Source organism: Leptonychotes weddellii, chromosome 1, assembly GCF_054177405.1.
Source record: "Leptonychotes weddellii isolate Sample4059 chromosome 1, ASM5417740v2, whole genome shotgun sequence".
NCBI classification, from domain to species: domain Eukaryota; kingdom Metazoa; phylum Chordata; class Mammalia; order Carnivora; family Phocidae; genus Leptonychotes; species Leptonychotes weddellii.
This window is the reverse complement of record NC_138369.1, coordinates 145,442,662-145,461,043: the sequence shown is the minus strand read 5'-3', so window position 1 is coordinate 145,461,043 and position 18,382 is coordinate 145,442,662.

Sequence of the window (18,382 nt, the reverse complement as noted above, 5' to 3'; positions counted from 1 at the left end):
CCCGGGGTCCCGGGATCGAGTCCCACATCGGGCTCCCTGATCGGCGGGAAGCCTGCTTCTCCCTCTCCCACTCCCCCAGCTTGTGTTCCTGCTCTTGCTGTCTCTCTCTGTCAAATAAATAAAATCTTTAAAAAAAAAAATATTTTCAGAAATTCAATTGACTTCTTTGTTTTAGTCTGTGTCAACTCTTCCAAGAAGTAATGAATGCCACTGATTGACTGGGAAAATGGCCTCAGGACCATGAGACTATTTTAGTCTCTGTAAGGAAAAAAGAAGAAGAAGAAGAAGAAGAAGAAGAAGAAGAAGAAGAAGAAAGAAAAACACCTCAGTTAATCTCTAAAATATTAGTTAATTAAGTGAAATCTTAAAATCATTTACAAATTTAGTATTCTCTTGGCAAGTAAAATACATATTTTCTCGGTGGAGATAGAGTCTGCCCAAGTATCTCAATTATTATCAGAAATAATAAAATACTTTATTGACAGAAATAATGATACTGACCTCTATTGCCAAACAGTCTTTAGATCTTGTATTCACACCAAATAAGACAGAACATTTATAATGCTACTTTTGTGAGACCCAGCTAAACCATTTATAAGCCAGCTGAATTAGTGGGTAAGGTTCTTAACATTTCAGGGACATATTCGGATCTACAATTTATCCAAATCTAGGTAATAATATGCTTGACAATATATGCAAGTATTCTATTCTTAAAATTTAAATTCTGTTCTATTCTTAAAATAGAATAACAAATTTTATTACAGCCAAATGCTATAACATGAAACTTTCAAAAGTGTACTTATTTTGAGTGCTATAAATATAACTGAATTCTAGTGCAGCAAATGAATCCAGTAACTTCCCCAATACAATGATTGGATTTAAAATAAAACACAGTACTTTAACAGTATAAATTTCATCTTATGCTTCTGTATTACATCCACATTTTAAGATTTAAACATGAGATCAGCATGACCAATGCTCTGGGTATGTGCCTTTTAATTTTTAAACAGAGGTACAATGTCATTGAACAAACCTTTCATTTGTAGTACACCATCAAATTATCATTCATTACACACATCCTTTTACAAAAGAAAAAACTGAAAATGAATCCGATATGACTGTATTTTCCCATGGACTGACAATTTTACTATAGATATCAAGTTTCCCTCACCAGGCTTTGATATATATCTTAATATTGTGTGGCCATCAGTTATGTTGTCTTCTTGGTGATAAGCAATCTGAATTGGAAATGAGCCAGCTTTCTTGTCATTATTAAGAGATTCCTTAATTAGCCTGCAGCTGTGGTCAATACTGGCATTCACATTTTTTAAAGAAACTTTTAAAATTGTATTCCCACAGTTTTACTTTAAATACTCAACAGAATCAAGATGAGTTCTATAACCCATCTACCTTCCTCAAGTAAAAATGTGAAAACAATCATGGGCTATCGTCCTACTGTCTAAATTTGGTTCCTTCATCTCTCAATAATGATTGCCTTCCTTACTAAGTAGTTCTATTACAGTTACAACTCGTTCTAAAGCTGTGCTTTTGTTCTTGTGAATTGTTTTATCCTCATTATAAGAGAGAAGCACAGCCATTTATAAGAGGCTTCATTATATTATTTTCAGACCGTTGGAAGTGTAAGTGGCATCTTTTGTTCTTTTCCATCTGTGACACATATGCCATCCACTTGTTCATGCCTGGAATGCATTTTCTAGAGTCTGACTTTATTAAGAGTATATGCTAAGCTTTAAAATAATATCCTAAATAAATAACTACATAAAACTGCCAGTTGTGATTTTAATGAGCTTAATTCTTTGAGAATTTCTTTCTTTCCACTAAACCAAAGAAAAATCAAATGAAAATACTGTGTCTCTACAGTGCATAAGACACTGCACTAATTATTAGAGGAGACACAAAGATGAATACCACTCAGTTTTTGCCCTCAGAAGAGCTCACATCCATTCTAATGGGAAACACGAACCCAGTACAAAACAGTCAGAAGCCTGACTTTTTCAAGTCAAATAAGGTATGTGACTTAACAGGTCTGCTTAAGGAAATTCAGTAGAACTGAGGAGAATCAGGAAAGGCTTTGTAAAAAAGGTGTCCTCTGAGATGGACTAAGAATATAGGTGTACCAGAGAATGCTCGCTGCTTACCTAAGCCAATGTTCTCGTCTTTCTGGGCACGCATCTGGACTACAATTCCAGCCTCCCTTACAATTTGGTTATATGACTTAGTTCTAGCTAATTGAATGGGAACAGCATCAATATCATTTCCTCACCTTGCCTATTAGAACATTGATTCCTTAATGTTCTTTCCTCTTCTGCTTAATTGGAATGAAGATTGCCCTCAGCGTGACTTGGAAGCCATCCGTGGAGGAGCCTCCAATCTCTTAAATGACTGTGTGAAAGAACCCAACCTAGCCAGCAGCTTGCTTACTGAATACTCTCATATAAGCAAGCAAGCAATTTGTGCTTGAACTATGATACATTTTGGGCTTTCTTTGTGACAGCAGCTACCTTATCAGAGTTACTATGGATTAGTAAGATTCTAGCAAGTGGTGTTAGACCTGGAGGTAGATAGCAATAATCTGGTAGAGGAAACAGTATGCCTGAAGGAATGAAACTAAACAAATGTGACTTTTATTTATGGTGGCCCAGCAGTCTAATTGGAGTATAGGTCCAAATGTAGTATAGGTCCAAAATAGGAAAATTAAAAGATTCAAAAAGAGAGGGATTAGGCCAATTGAGAAGAATACTCAGATATACCAAATGCATATTTTTTTCCCATTCAAATTCCCATTTATCTACTGTGGTCATAAATTTATGTTTCCATTTTACCTTTGTCTCTGGAGTACTTGTAATCAATTGCAGATGTCTCATTTATAGCCTTGACTAATTTTGACAATTTTCCTTTTGTGTTGCTGTATCCTCTCCTTTTCCATTTTGACTTATAATGCTGAGTCCAACCAATATGATCTAGAGAAATACTTATACACAATGACTTCATGAATATCCAGAAGGCTCTCAGGGTAGAAGAAGAAGGTGATAAAGGGAACCGAGCCAAATTAGTTCCTATTTTAATTATCTTCCTTGATTTTGTTTTCTCATTCTCACTCACACGTGAGAGTTAAGCTGGATCTATAAGCTGCCCCTCCCCCACCCCGGTGTCTAGTGGAATTTTATTTTCCCAAAAGTATTCTTGGGGGAACATAGAAGTTTCGATAGTATTTGCATGAAATGCTTATAAGTGATGCCAATTGGAAACTGTTACTTTTAGTTTCTCTTTAGCACATTATAAGTATAAATGGTAAAAACACTAATTAAAACTAATATGCCAGGATTTTGAGATAAATACTTTAATACTTTAATTCATTTAACTTTTGTTACAACCTTATGGGGTGGATACTATTATTTTCCCCTGGTTTACTGATAAAGAAGCGGAGGCATTGAAGGAAAGTCAACTTGTTCTAAGGTTCAGAGCTGATAAACAGGAGTCAGGATCTAAATTCAGGCCAATCTAACCTAGAGAACCCCAACTCAGCTCAAAAATACAACCCTAGTAGAAACCAGAAACACACCACGGCAATCAAGTTTCTCTTTATTGCACACATGGGAAGACTGCGTTCCCTAGTCCCCAGTTTTGGCTCGGTTGGGGTCAAGTGATGCTTCTGGGAAGAAATCAGGAAAGTAACAAAATGTCATGCAGATTCTCTTTACTTCATGCCCTCCTGACAGGCTGAACAAAGAGGGAGGACCCTGTGCAGGACTCAGAGGAAGCAATAAAAAGTGGTGACAACACAGTGTAAGGAACCATGATTCCTCAACTACAGGGAAGCCCATCTGCCAAACACCTGATCAGCCTGCGAGGAGAGCAAGAAATAAAATTTTCTTGTGTTAAGCACTGATAATTCCAGGGTTTTTGCTACAATAGCTAGCATTAATGGCTTGAAAAATATGCATTGTTTATATTAAATGAGAACACTTTAAAATTCGAATTCTTTAACCTTCAGCCTGTTATGTCTACCTTTCTGACCTTTTCCCCTCTTGGGTCATTTTTTTCAGTTATTTCCTTGTTCATATCTTTCATTGGTATTTTTTTTTTCTCCCAAATATATCCCCTGGGAACAAAAATCTTTAGGTTCTACAGCATGTGTGCTTCAATCTGTTTGTTCATTAGCCACTGTTCCATTTGAATTATGTAGACCTTTCATGCCCTGATCATCTCTGTCAACTGATGAGTTAGAATCCAGTTCCAAAATCCAATTCTATAAATTGTAGTACGTGTGATTACAGTTTGTTCTTAAGATCCTTGTAATAATTTCTAGAAATTTGCAAACTCCATAATTATCAGAAGAATTTGGGTCTTAAAATATGTTTCTACCTTTTCTTCTACTTATCTTTCTTTCAGTTGTTTTTAACGATACATTATGTGAAAATAGTAGTGAAATACTGAAACAAGAACTGCTTGTCAGAAAAATGTAAAACATAAAACAGACCTCACATGCATTCTTTCATGAGCATACATACGTTCAAGGGATTTTTCTGTTAAGATATTCATTTAGAGGAGTGATTAAAAAAAACAAACAGAAAAATAAAACAAAAAAGAAACCTACAAGAACTCTAGGCCACATGTCCCTAATTTCCATTGGCCTTAACTTTCCCTATAAGAATATGATAATTCAAGCAAAGCTGAATTAGAATCCTCTTAGTGTACACATACGTTACAAATACTAAGATTTCAAAATGCAGTACTGCTAGCATTCTAACTTTAATTACCCAAGGTGCAAGACAATTTAACCTTTCAGAGATAATCCCGCCTACTTTGAATAATAGCAAATCTGGAGTTACCAAACACCAAACTTAAAAATCTGAGATGTAGCTGTAATACAAATAAAACTACTATAATAAAGGCATGTACAGAGGATTGTGATAGCTGAAAGGAAAGCACATTAGAGAATAATCTAATAGGTTGATAGCAGTTTCGCAGGCAGTAAAAGAAGAAAATCTGGGCGCCTGGGTGGCTCGGTCATTAAGCGTCTGCCTTTGGCTCAGGTCATGATCCCAGGGTCCTGGGATCGAGTCCCCTATCGGGCTCCCTGCTCTGCGGGAAGCCTGCTTCTCCCTCTCCTACTCCCCTTGCTTGTGTTCCTGCTCGCACTATGTCTCTCTCTGTCAAATAAATAAATAAAATCTTTAAAAAAAAAAAAAAAGAAGAAGAAAATCTGTCCAGGTCTGAGGCATAAAAAAGAATGGTTGTTAAGAAAATAGACAAAGGACTGTGGTCAAAGTTAGGTCCCAAGTGAAGTATCAGAAAATGAGGTTACAAATTGATAGAGGCAAATTGTAGGACCTTGTAGTCGAAGCTATCAGTCCTTGGACAGACGGCATACTCGTTCTCCAGCTATTGTTAGCGTTGGCCACCAACAACTCATTGTTGCATCCTTCTCAGGAACACTGCCCCTGGTTTACAAGAGTCATTCTGCCCACAGATGCTTGGGAGGTTACACTTCCCTCCTAGAGGGTGACCCATCACCAATGGCTGCTATGGAGTAGAAAAGAAAGCCTGGCCTCCTTGTCTTGTAGGGACAGTTCTGTGGTGATACAGCTGATCTAGTGGACTGAAGTATTCAGGGTTTGGTCAGAGGACTGATCATTATAAGTGATGCTGAATAAGTGGTTTGATGTACACATTAGACTTATGCAATTATGAGTAATGGGTGAAGAAGTCTATGGAAAACTGTTACCACTGCATCTGATGGTAAATCCGAAGTTGCCAAAAGTCGGCAGATGGACAGAAAGAAAAGGTAGACGTAAAGTGGGAGAGAATAAGAACACACTAAAACTCATGAAGGCAGACTAGAACCAATGAGCACAAATGGAAAGCCTTCTCTGTCTCCCACTGCCTCCAACCTCGATGATATAGCTGATCTGTAAATGAAGCTGGAGACCTACATCATGGAGCTGCACCTTCATCTGCTCCAGGACTCAGAGAAACTGAAGGAGACCAAATGGGAGCTGGAATGGCTCTGGACCCAGCTGCTGTCTCTGGTCAAGCACGAGAGCCAGCAGATCAGCAACCATGGGAGCAATCTGCAACAGCACCTGGTGCCCTTCACTAACCTCCAGAGTAGAAGCGTTGTTGTTTCACTTCTGAAAATTCTTGCAAATTCCGTGCATATTTCTCTTGTGGCCAATCTTAAAGCCAAAACCATAGAGGGAAGGGGATTCTAGGAAATGTAATTTCTTTTTTTTTTTTTTAAAGATTTTATTTATTTATTTGAGACAGAGAGAATGAGAGAGACAGAGAGCACATGAGGGGGGGAGGGTCAGAGGGAGAAGCAGACTCCCTGCCGAGCAGGGAGCCCGATGCGGGACTCGATCCCGGGACTCCAGGATCATGACCTGAGCCGAAGGCAGTCGCTTAACCAACTGAGCCACCCAGGCGCCCAGGAAATGTAATTTCAACCTAACTACATTGATATGGTACAGAACCATCACAAGTTCCCATACTGTCAACTGAACATACATTTTTACCTAGACTTTATGTAGACTTCAGCTGGGCACACAGTTATACCTTGTCCATTCTGTTTCCCAATCAAAGGCTTCACCTAAAAGCATTGCCATCAGCGAACCACTTGCGCAATGATTGTATTTTGGTCTCTGCCTCTAGGTAACACAACCTAAAGCAGTCCCCATCATGCTAATGGAGACAGGGAGATGTTGATGGCTTTTTTTTTTAATTGGAGGTAAGCCAATTAGAAAGGTGACATGAGGTAATTACTGAATCAAGATGCCAAAGGCTTTAAGGTACACTAAAAGAAAAAAGAAATACTACTAATTTAAATTATAAAGCAATGCTTCTTGATCACTTAAAATTATTCTTTTACATTTGTTGAAAAAACTACTTTTAGAATTAATTAAACATTGATTTCTATCAGTTATCATTTTTCTACATACATTAAAAAGGACTTAATGAAAATAAAATGGTTAAGGTATTTTCAAAACTTCTTCATATGAAGTATCCAAAATTGAGTCATTTCTCAACTTGGAATGGTCAATATCTATGATTTTACATACTAAATCTTTGTCCATGCCCTCAAGAATGTTGGTAATACATTTCTTAAAGAACTGATAAAAGCTCAAAGCCATTAGTGCTCAAAAGCTGGATGTGCAGTCATGTAAAGCTAGACTACTTTTCCACCTTCTCTTTAGGAATGTTGTTCTACCATTGTTCTTGGGTTATCATTTTTTCTTTTTTTTAAGATTTTATTTATTTATTTGACAGAGAGATAAAGAGAGAGCATAAGTAGACAGAGAGGCAGGCAGAGGGAGAGGGAGAAGCAGGCCTCCCGCCGAGCAGGGAGCCCGATGCGTGGCTCGATCCCAGGACCCTGGGATCATGACCTGAGTTGAAGGCAGCCACTTAACTGACTGAGCCACCCCGGGTTATTATTTTTTCTAAGTCACTGACATCTATGCAAATTATGATACTGAGGCACTTGAGATTTGGGCAAAGAAGATGCTAATAACCTCATCATGACTGCCACCTGGCCAGCAGTGATTGGAAGAAGCATTCTGATTGCAAACAAGTTAAAATAAGAAAAGTTGAGTGATTAGAATCAATAAACTATGGTACCTGAGGAGGAATTGAAAATGGACAGGTAATAATTAGGAAATGGGTTCCATGGCATTTGGGTTAATTTAGACAAAAGATGACAAGGACCTGTACTAGAACATTAACTATAAATAAGAGGAGGGATTTGAGTTGCATTCAGGATGCAAAACTAGTGTGGATATTTAAAGTAAAAAATCCTAAATGAAGATATTCTTGATTCATATATATTAAAGGTTCTGGAGGTTATTATACCAAATAACACAGCTTTACAAATGGGAATGTATATAAAGACTGAAGCTCATAATCATAAAGTTAAAGAACTTTTTGTGATTTTACCGATTCTTAATGAATTTGTAGATTTATTAAGATGAATGACATATAATTTATAAATGTAGATTCATTAAATTCTTAATGAATTTGTAGATTTATACGGATTTAGTTGAATATGTTGTCAATATTAGGGTGTTAGAGTAACTCCCACACAAATGATTTCCATTTATTAACTAAGCAATGATGTTGGGCCTCAGCTTCTGAACAGACTCCTATCTACAAATAGCTTAGGGAGTCCTGTTCTAAAACAATATACTTATGAAATATGATAATAATATTTTGAAATTCAGTGCAAAATTGTTCTTCTATTCAGTTATTATTATGGTTTAGATTTATTCTCTTCCACTTCATGATTAAATAGACAAATTTTACCTTGAAATGTCTCCATTATTTTTTCTTTTTATGCATTTTAGTTATTTGACGAAAACATCTTATTTGCATTAATAATACATCCAGATGTGTGTATATGTCTAAATCAATTACCAAGCCATACTGCTTTAGTTATTTCAATATTTTTACAATAATTAAATTCAACCTTTAAAACGTCAAAGACTTTGATTGCCATAATATTACTTCAAAGCAGATCGTTTGACAAAAACATAATTTTATTGGCAATATCTATTCCTAACCCAATTTTTAAAGTTATTTATAATTTGTTTACTTGGCACCCTGTTTCACCATGCATTTTAATGTAAAACATGATTTTTTTTTATTTTTTTTTTATTTTTTTTTTTTAGAGAGGGAGAGAAAGAGGGAGAGAGAGAATCTTAAGCAGGCTCCATGCCTAGTGTGGAGTCTGACTTGGGGCTTATCTCACAACCCTGAGATCATGACCTGAGCCAGAATCAAGAGTCAGGCGCTTAACCCACTTGCCACCCAGGCACCCCTGTAAAATATGATTCTTTGGAGAAATTGCATGATCAAAATTTGAAACACCAAATTTATTGCTGGTTAACATATTAAGATAGGGTGAAAAATGTAGGTCTCCCATCATCCCCTCACGTCATCTTTGATTACAACCTGTAGGTGAGGCAAGTTAGATAACTCACAATCTTAAACAAAAAACTAAGCTGAATAAAGCCTCGTGTTTGGAAATTGTCAGTTCTTGCAGATATCGTTCACTTGGTTTCAAAAATAAGCTGTAAAGCATCTGTTAAGCATCAAATGATTTCCATATGTCACCACATGCGTGTGTCATGCATATATTTATGTAAGTGTTTTTTAATTCTCACAATTTCAAACATACGTAAAAGAAAAGAAAGTGGTGTCATAAACCTATATACTCACCTTCCAGCTTCAGTATTACCAACATTTAGTCATTCATAGTTTAATATAACATTTTCTATCACAATTATTATTAACTACCACCACCGCCACCATTTGAAGACCAGCGTTATACGCTAGCGCATCAGTGAAAGTTCTTAGTTGTAAGCAGTAGAAGAAAACTCTCTAATTTAAGTGGGAAAGAGGTTACTTGCTAAAAGTAAAATATAGAAGGATCAAAAAATTCTTGGAGATAAAACATTCAGGAACACTGCCAAGAATCACAGTAGAGCTTCCTTAATCACCACTGAAAATTAAGTGTAGCTTCCATCTTCACCATAATCTTGCCAAATAAATTTGACATAGGCCTTTATTCTATAAGCCTCCAGCTTCAGGGATGTGATTAGCAACATCTGGCACACAAGCCTCTGCATAGGTGCAAGCGAGACGAGAGAAACTGGTGAGGAGCTTCTGTGGTGGGCGGTGTTCGAAGAATCACAATGTGGGACATTTCTTCACTATAGAAAACTAACGCAGGTGCTGGAAGACAAAAGAGGAGCACTAAGCATTCCATTCAGGCACTGGGCTGCATATTTCACATGCATTCTTAGTCCAATTCGCCTATAAGTCTCTTATCCTCACTTTAGAGAGGAAGTGATTAAAGTTAAATAACTTTCTCAAGGTTATACTGCCACTAAATAATGAAATTTGGATATCAATAAAGGTCTATCTGCTCCAAAGTCTGTGTTAACAACTGCGCTGATTTTGAATTAAAAGAGGCTATTTACAAAAGCCATCTACTGCAATAAAATTCAGCAGCCTGCAATAAGACAGTGACGGTCAAGGAGAATGTTCAGGTGACTTGTCCAAAGTCCTATCACAAGCAACCCCAGAGCAGACTGCCTGAAAGGAGTTTGATAAATGATGGTCCCTACAATTATGCATGCAGCCTACCGATTGTGAAGAAACTGGTATCCCCAAATTCAGAGTCCATCTTAACTATTAAATTTATTCTAGAATTTACTCAGGATGCCAGAACTGTAAGATAGATAAAATGTCTAAAACAAACAACCAACCAAAACCCCAGAGAACAAAATGGTAATGGCACTTAGCCTGAGATTGACAGGAGGCAAGACATCCATCTCTTCCCAAGGAAGGACACTTGATTTGTTGCTGCATTTGCTTGAAATCAATCTCAGACATTCAGAATGAAAGGAACAACAACTCCATAAAGAATCAATACAGTTTAATGAAGCTTATATACTTGAAATTATATCAGGGGTTTTCTACACTCCTGCATTCACATACCTATAGATGTATATTGATAAGTACATCTGAGAATGTAGAAGGCTAGAGGTGTACATAAAAATGGGGAAAAATTGGGATGCCTGGGTGGCTCAGTCCTTCGTCTGCCTTCAGCTCAGGTTCAGGTCATGATCCCAGGGTCCTGGGATGGAGCCCTGCATTGGGCTCCCTGCTCAGCGGAAAGCCTGCTTCTCCCTCTCCCACTCCCCCTGCTTCTGTTCCCTCTCCTGCTGTGTCTCTCCCTGTCAAATAAATAACTAAAATCTTTAAAAAATGAGGAAAAATTATCTGAGAAGATTTGTTGGTCCTAAGAAATTTTCATTTCAAAATTATATGTACATAACACCCAGTGCTCATCACAACACATGCCCTCCTTAATACCCATCACCCTGCAACTAATGAATCATTGAACACTACATCAAAAACTAATGATGTACTATACAGTGGCTAACTGAACATAATAAAAAAAATCATATGTACAAAGATTTCTTTTCCCATGTTCTTGAAGGACCTACATTTGGATAAGGTAAAATAAAAGTAAGAAAAAAAATTTTAAGTATCGTACAAAATTGTCAGTCATGTTGTTACATGCTGTACTTATAATTTTTGCACTTATTGAGTTACTTACCATGGAGGGAACATTCCTAGAAATGGAATTTTGAAGTATAAAGAAATGCATTAAAGCTTTTGGTTCCATTATGCCCTCTAGAGTTATAGAAAACTACAATGTGACAGTTGTATATGAAAAGAGCTATTCTCCCACATATTATTTCATTAATATTTTCTAATATAATAAATTTTAGATGAGTTTTAAATAAGTATTTCTTTGATTTCTTTTGAGGTAACGTATTTTATATATGTGTTATGTTATTCATTTGAATTGCCTGTTTATGTCCTTTCCCATTTTTCTGTTAGAGTGCTAGTATGTGTGTGTGTGTGTGTGTGTGTGTGTGTTACTGTTGTTTAAGAACATTCTGTGTATTAAGAAAAAAATATATCTTGTATACATTGCGACATTTTTCTATTTGTTTATTTGCCTGTTATATGTTTGTTTGTTTATATATTTTAATTTGGTGTAAAGATGTTTTAAACACATAGTCAATTCTAACACATTCTCATTAAAGATTCTGGCAGTAATCTTAAAATTTAGAAAAGTTTTCTCTGTTTTTATGTAAATATCCATTCATTTATATTTTCTTCATAATTGTGTGAGCTCATTTCTCATTGAAAATTCTAATTTTTATAGAAAATTCACTTTTATTGCAGTTATCTATTTGTATGTGCATATACTGCATATAATTTACACTTTCCCAAAATTGGCCATCTGTCAATCCATTATCTAAATATAACATTTATTTTCTGTTTGACCAATCATACTTTTTATTCCCTTTCTCTCCTCTTGTTTATCTTTTGGATTCACCACATATCATTATTATCAAAATTTTTCATTTTTCCATAAATGAAAATTTTTTTCATTTTTCTACTAAATCGTTAATTATGCATTTTGGGGAGGGTACCCTAAATATTACAGCAAACATTCTTCACTTCTTGCAGTCTAATTAGTTCTTACAAATAATTACTTCTTCAGTAATACTAGTATCTGTTTTTAAAAAAATTATGAAGCTAGCTGGCTTTGAAGAATTTGCATCACTTTTGGGCATCCAGCCTGCTGAATGTATATCTTGTTTTCATTAGTTTTAAGTTTTTAAAAAATAGTATAATAATATCAGTGAACTATAGAGCAGATTACAAGATAGATTTTTTCCTCCATGCAGAGAACATGTATCTATTAAAATCTGAAAGTCAAAAAAGCTATTCTATCCAAAAGTCATTAGATAGGCCATAAAGGTGGGAGCTCCTATAGTAGATGGGTATATCACCAGTGTCTTTGCTGGGGAGGGAATTAAAACTCCAGGGTAAGAAGGGCATTTATGCTGAAGGAGATATGAAATTAATATGAAGTACGGGAGACTGATCGAGTAAATAAACATATTGTTAGAGAAGAGAGTTACAAATATGATAAAGGGAATGGCTACAGCAATCTCTATGTGGTTGGCTTAGAATTGAAGTTTTTCAGTGTGAATTCATGGAATAAAAGGATGGAATGAAGGAAGGGAGGAAGAGATGGATTGAAAGAGGGAGGGAAAGAGAATGAAAGAAAGAAAGAGAGAAAGGAAAAGAAAGAGCCTATATTGTATAGTTTAGTACTGACCCCTGAGAAGATCTCAAAGTAGGGACCTATTATAAAATAAGATCATCTAACACCTATATCTTAGTTTCTGAATAACATTCTCTACTAATAGAAACTAGAGTTTCCTGGAGAAATGGTTGATTATAGGGCTGCCACAGGAAAGTACAAGATAAGCCTGTAAATAAGGAAGTACTCAGAGAATGACAGAAATATGTTGATCCAGTTACCTATTGCTGCATGAGAAACCACTCCAAACTCAATAGTTTGAAACAATGTATTATTATCTCTCATGGTGGTAGAAACTCTGCCGGGTGGTTGTTGCTTAGGATCTTTTCAAGTGATGGCAAACAAAGGGCAGCTGGTTGTGGAATCATCTGAAGATCTAACTAGACTAGATGTCCAAGATGGTGCACTCAAATGACTGGTCATTGACACTGGTTGTTGTTTAGGAGCTCAGCTTGGGTTGAATGCCTACACAGGTCTTTTCCATGTGGCTTACCAAGTGGTTTCTGCATTTCAAGAGGAAGTAGTCTAAGAGCAAGCATTCCAAGAGCACAAGGCAAAGCTACAAGACTTGCTATGACTTAGCTTGGGAGTAACGTGGTGTCACTTGTGCTGCAGTCTGTTAGTCACCAAGGGCAAACTCAAATTCAATATGGAAGGGAACTATACACATGTGTAAATACCAGGAGGCATGGTTCCGAGTCAGGCCATCTAGATCTCACAGTCTGTCCTTCAATGACTTATATCCCTCCTTTCAGCAAAATACACTAATCCACCCCAATGACCATCCCCCACCCCTTCCTCAAATCTCACTTGAGACAGTATCAGGCTCAGGTTTGGTATTCTGGTGCAAATAGTCCTTGGAGGTGGTTCCTCAGGTGCATTTCCTAAAGTGCGGGTCTCCAGCGAGACAAACACTAGTTTAAGCAAAATAATGCATTTAACTGGTTGACCTTATATTACACCACTAGAATCACATATTATAAATTGAAAGATAAAGTACTACCAAATACCAGAATTTAATTAGAGATATTTAGGAAAAATAAAATGGTGTCATAGCAAAATAAAAACTGGAAATATAGAATTTAGAAGTAGATCAGAGGTTGGTAAACTTTTCTATGAAAGACCTAGAGATGTTTTAGGCTTTGCAGGCTACATACACTGTCACATATTCTTTTCTTTCCTTTCCTTGTTATAACCCCCCAGAATGTGCAAATCATTCTGAGCCTGTGAGCCGCATAAAAGGAGGCCAAGAGCAAGATTTGACCTGTAGACCATTGTTTGCCCATCTCTGGGTTAGATCAATAATTAGTAGATAACAAGGCTTATGAAAGAAATATATAGCAACTTTGGTTATAGAAAGCATGTTTTAAAAATACATACGTAGTGCTTATGAGCAAATTTCTATCTTAAATATTTCTTAGTTGTATATGAGATCCATATCTCAAATATATAGAGGCTGGAAATATATCCAGTTATTATAAAATCCTTAAGTCAAATTATGATTTACAGCAATTATAAAATTAGATGTTATAGTTCCTTGGCAAAGTGCTCTTTCAGTTTTTTAGAGAATTGAAAAGGCAAATGTAAGGTAATACATTCTAATATCAATCCCAACCATAACATGTTCTGTGACGTATTTCTCCAGTGTATATAATTTGCTTTCATACTACTCCCTGTTTAGTTACTAAATATTTCACTTGAACTGCCGAGGGCTGTTTATCTACATGGAAGTCTGCTGAGGAAGCAGATGCAAATTGTGCTTGGTCATCATGCTCCTGGACTTTCTAATGGACAAACTCTGAAAGTTATTCATGCAAGGACTGGCATTTTCCTCTTTGTTATTGAACCTGGAGTTGACTGCTTCCTGAGTTTTAAGAACTAAACCACTGGAAGGGAAAGCTTCTCAAATTGTCTGTCGCAATGGAAATCAGTTCTAAATACAATTACTCATAGGTTTCCACAGAGTTGGACTTCATGTCAGTGTAAAATTCTTTCCTCTGAGGGAAAGGGACAGATGAATGATGGTTAGCACAAAAGACCTTACTTGTTATTATCAAATCAAAATCAATGTGTTTCTCTTGAGGCAGAGTAGCATTGTGGTTAAGAACATAGGCTCTGGGGGCGCCTGGGCGGCTCAGTCGGTTAAGCAACTGCCTTCGGCTCAGGTCATGATCCTGGAGTCCCAGGATCGAGTCCCGCATCAGGCTCCCTGCTCGGCAGGGAGTCTGCTTCTCCCTCTGACCCTCCCGACCCGCCCCCCTCTCATGTGCTCTCTCTCTCTCAAATAAATAAATAAAAATTAAAAAAAAAAAAAAAAAAAGAGCACAGGCTCTGGAAGCTGAAAACCTGCCTTCAAAACTTGTCTCTGCAGCTTTGCTACGTGGGAGAAATTGGGCAAATTATATCTTCCATTTCCTTATCTGTAAAACAGGGAAAAGTATCTTACACAGGATTCTTGGAAGGATTCCATGAGTTAATAGAGAAAAACCCTGTACGAGAGTGCCTGAACTTTCACAGTTTAAAGTGGGGAGAGGGAAATTGTAGGCTAAAATGGCAATGGAGAGTTCTCCAGATTGCAGTCATTCATGAATGGCTTTTATGAATGCTACTATTCCTATGTTACACTTTCTTGAATTTTCCTCTGAACAATTATTACATATATTATTACTTAACTGATATTTTTCTGGATATGCTAGTAAAACATAGTTTAAATGTAAGCTTAATATCATATTTCTAAAGGAAAACCGGTATTCTTGACATAGATACAAGGTAACAAACAAATTTTAAAAATAGTGGCTATTATTTCCAACTGCTAGAGAATGTTGACTGCCAAATGTACTGAGCTCTCTCCTTGCTTTCTCACTGATTAAAAGAAAGATTATCAAGTGTTAGAGTGATGTTAAAAACAAGTTAGAACCTGGGGCGCCTGGGTGGCTCAGTCGTTAGGCGTCTGCCTTCGGCTCAGGTCATAATCCCAGGGTCCTGGAATCGAGCCCCGCATCGGGCTCCCTGCTCAGCGGGAAGCCCGCTTCTCCCTCTCCCACTCCCCCTGCTTGTGTTCCCTCTCTCACTGTGTCTATCTCTGTCAAATAAATAAAAGCTTTAAATAAAAAAAAAAGTTAGAACCAAATTGAGGTCTTCTGCTTGATAAAATCAGAAAAAGTGGGAGGAAGTAGGAAAGGGAATAACTTATTAAACTAAATAATTCATGTTCTTTTAATGTTTTTCTATGCACCACCTAAAATTATATCTCCAGCCCTTTGAAAAACATTACTATGCAGGAAGCTTTAAGGAGACCCTTAGACTTTCACTGGACTCTGATATGAGGATAGAGTTCAGATAAGTACTGTTTCAACTCAATAATCTGGAAAAAGGAACAGTGTATGCGAATGCACCAAATCAGGTATGTTGTATTGTCAATAAATCATTGGGTTTGTGAGGGCGTAAGATAGCTGGAGAGCTCTGTCAGTCATATTGTATAGGGCTTTGAATTCCAGGCTAAGCCAGGCAGACTATAAGCAATAAACACCATGGAAAGATTCTGAGGATAGTGTAGTAGGCACAGTTTATAAGGTTCAATTCAACACAGCATAGAACATGAACTCAAGAAGGCAAGACCAGGATGCAGGAACACCAGTGCCTTGGTAGTTATTGTGGAAATAAAAAGGAATCTACATGTCTTTGTCATAAAAGGAAAAGTTGAGGGGCACCTGGGTGGCTAAGTCGGTTAAGCGTCTGCCTTGGGCTCGGGTCATGATCTCAGGGTCCTGGGATCGAGTCCCGCATCAGGCTCCCTGTCAGCGGGAAGCCTGCTTCTCCCTCTCCCTCTGCTGCTCTCCCTGCTTGTGCTCTCTCTCTCGCTCTGTCAAATAAATAAGTAAAATCTTAAAAAAAAAAAAAAAAGGAAAAGTTGAAGAGAAAAAGTAAGGAATAGAAGAAAATGATGCATACCAACTTCCAAGGTTAGATGACAAGGAGACTGCTGGCACAGTGACAGTAAAGGAAAATTCAAAGGGAACAGGGTAAAGGGAAACATGATTTTTAGTCGTAACAACGTTGAATTTGAGAGGATGATGTGGTAGTCAAGTGCATATCCTCAGTGACAGATTTTACAGATACACGTTAACAGGAATAGAGCTATTAGCGTAGAAAATATGGTAAAGGATAAACAGCATAGAAAAAGAAGAGAAGAGGGAGCACATAGAGTGCAGGGTAGGAATACTGAACAATGCTAATGATGGAGGCTGCCTGACCAGCACAGTGGTGGAAGGAGGGAGACATTAGCATCCAGTGCAGTGTCTTGGGACCAAAAAGGGAAAGAGAAGAGAAAGGAAGATTGGATTCTCTAGTGCTTAGTGCTACACAGAGGTCAAGAAGATTAAGAAAATTTAAAACACTGGATTTGACAAATAAGAGGTCATCTAGTGTCCTTAGAAGACACAGAGATGAAGGCAGATAAAGATTAAAATAGGTAATAATGGGAGAAAAGAGGCAGAGAGTATAAACTATGAAACATGACTAATTACTTGTGTATCAAAGTTTTAGCTGCCAAACTGAAGTTCAGGTGCCTTGTAGGCAAATATCAAAAATAATTATATATATTTTCATCAGTTGATATGATACCTTGCAAATGAGAAGTATTCAACATTTCATCATGAATCGATTAATTGATTCATTCATTCATTCATTTAATTGATATTTATTGAGTACTGTATGCCCCTCACTCTGTTAGGTGTAGAGTTACAACAGTTTGATAGGACACAGATCTGCCCCCTCTCCCAGGGTCTCCCAGAGTACTAGTGGAAACAGCATAATAACCAATTAATTGACCAATTAATTACAAAGTGTGAGAGTCCCCAACAAGATTATATCATCTTTAAGGTGAGAGAACCCCGCTCTGTGTCTAGAAAGCTAAATGAAAGGTTCCTGGATAACATTTCTTATTAAAGACATCAGAAAAACCAGTAGTAACTGAAGAATCTTCAAGAAAAAAAAAACTGAATTTTTAAAAAGTCACGTCTTCTTCAGGGAAACCCTTTCCTCCAAGAATTTCCGAACTGCCTCTGGATTCCACTTCCCTCCTTGACTGTCCTTCCCCAAAGACAGTTTCCAACATCAGGGGATCCTAGGTGGCACAGTTGGTTAAGTGTCTGACTCTGTTTCAGGTCAGGTCCTGATCTCAGGGTGAGATCGAGCCCCTGTGTTGGGCTCTGGTGCTCAGCGTGGAGTCTGCTTGAGTTTCTCTCTCAACCCTCCCCCTGAGTGCTCTCTCTCTCTCTCTCAAATAAATAAATAAAAAATTTCCAACATCATCAACACCAAAGATCCAATACTTAAATCATATTCACTGACCCCATTACAGCTTCTAATCTCACACAGGCTATGCTCTTCCTTTTAAAATTAATGTACCTACTTGTTGAATAGCAAAGATAAGTCTGTGTGAGTTCATGTGGCAGATAGTTACTTTCTAAGACTAAGACTACAGATGACAATAGGTTGCCGAAATGACTACGTAGTTTGTGACTCATTCATACAGGGACTAATTTAAAACCAGGGAAGTAAGTTTGTACTGGAAATTGATAAAATTGTGTGCAGGGATGAAATATCAAACACTTTGCTCTTGGTGATAGTGTTGAATGCAGTTGCAAAGACACATAAATTCTCAAT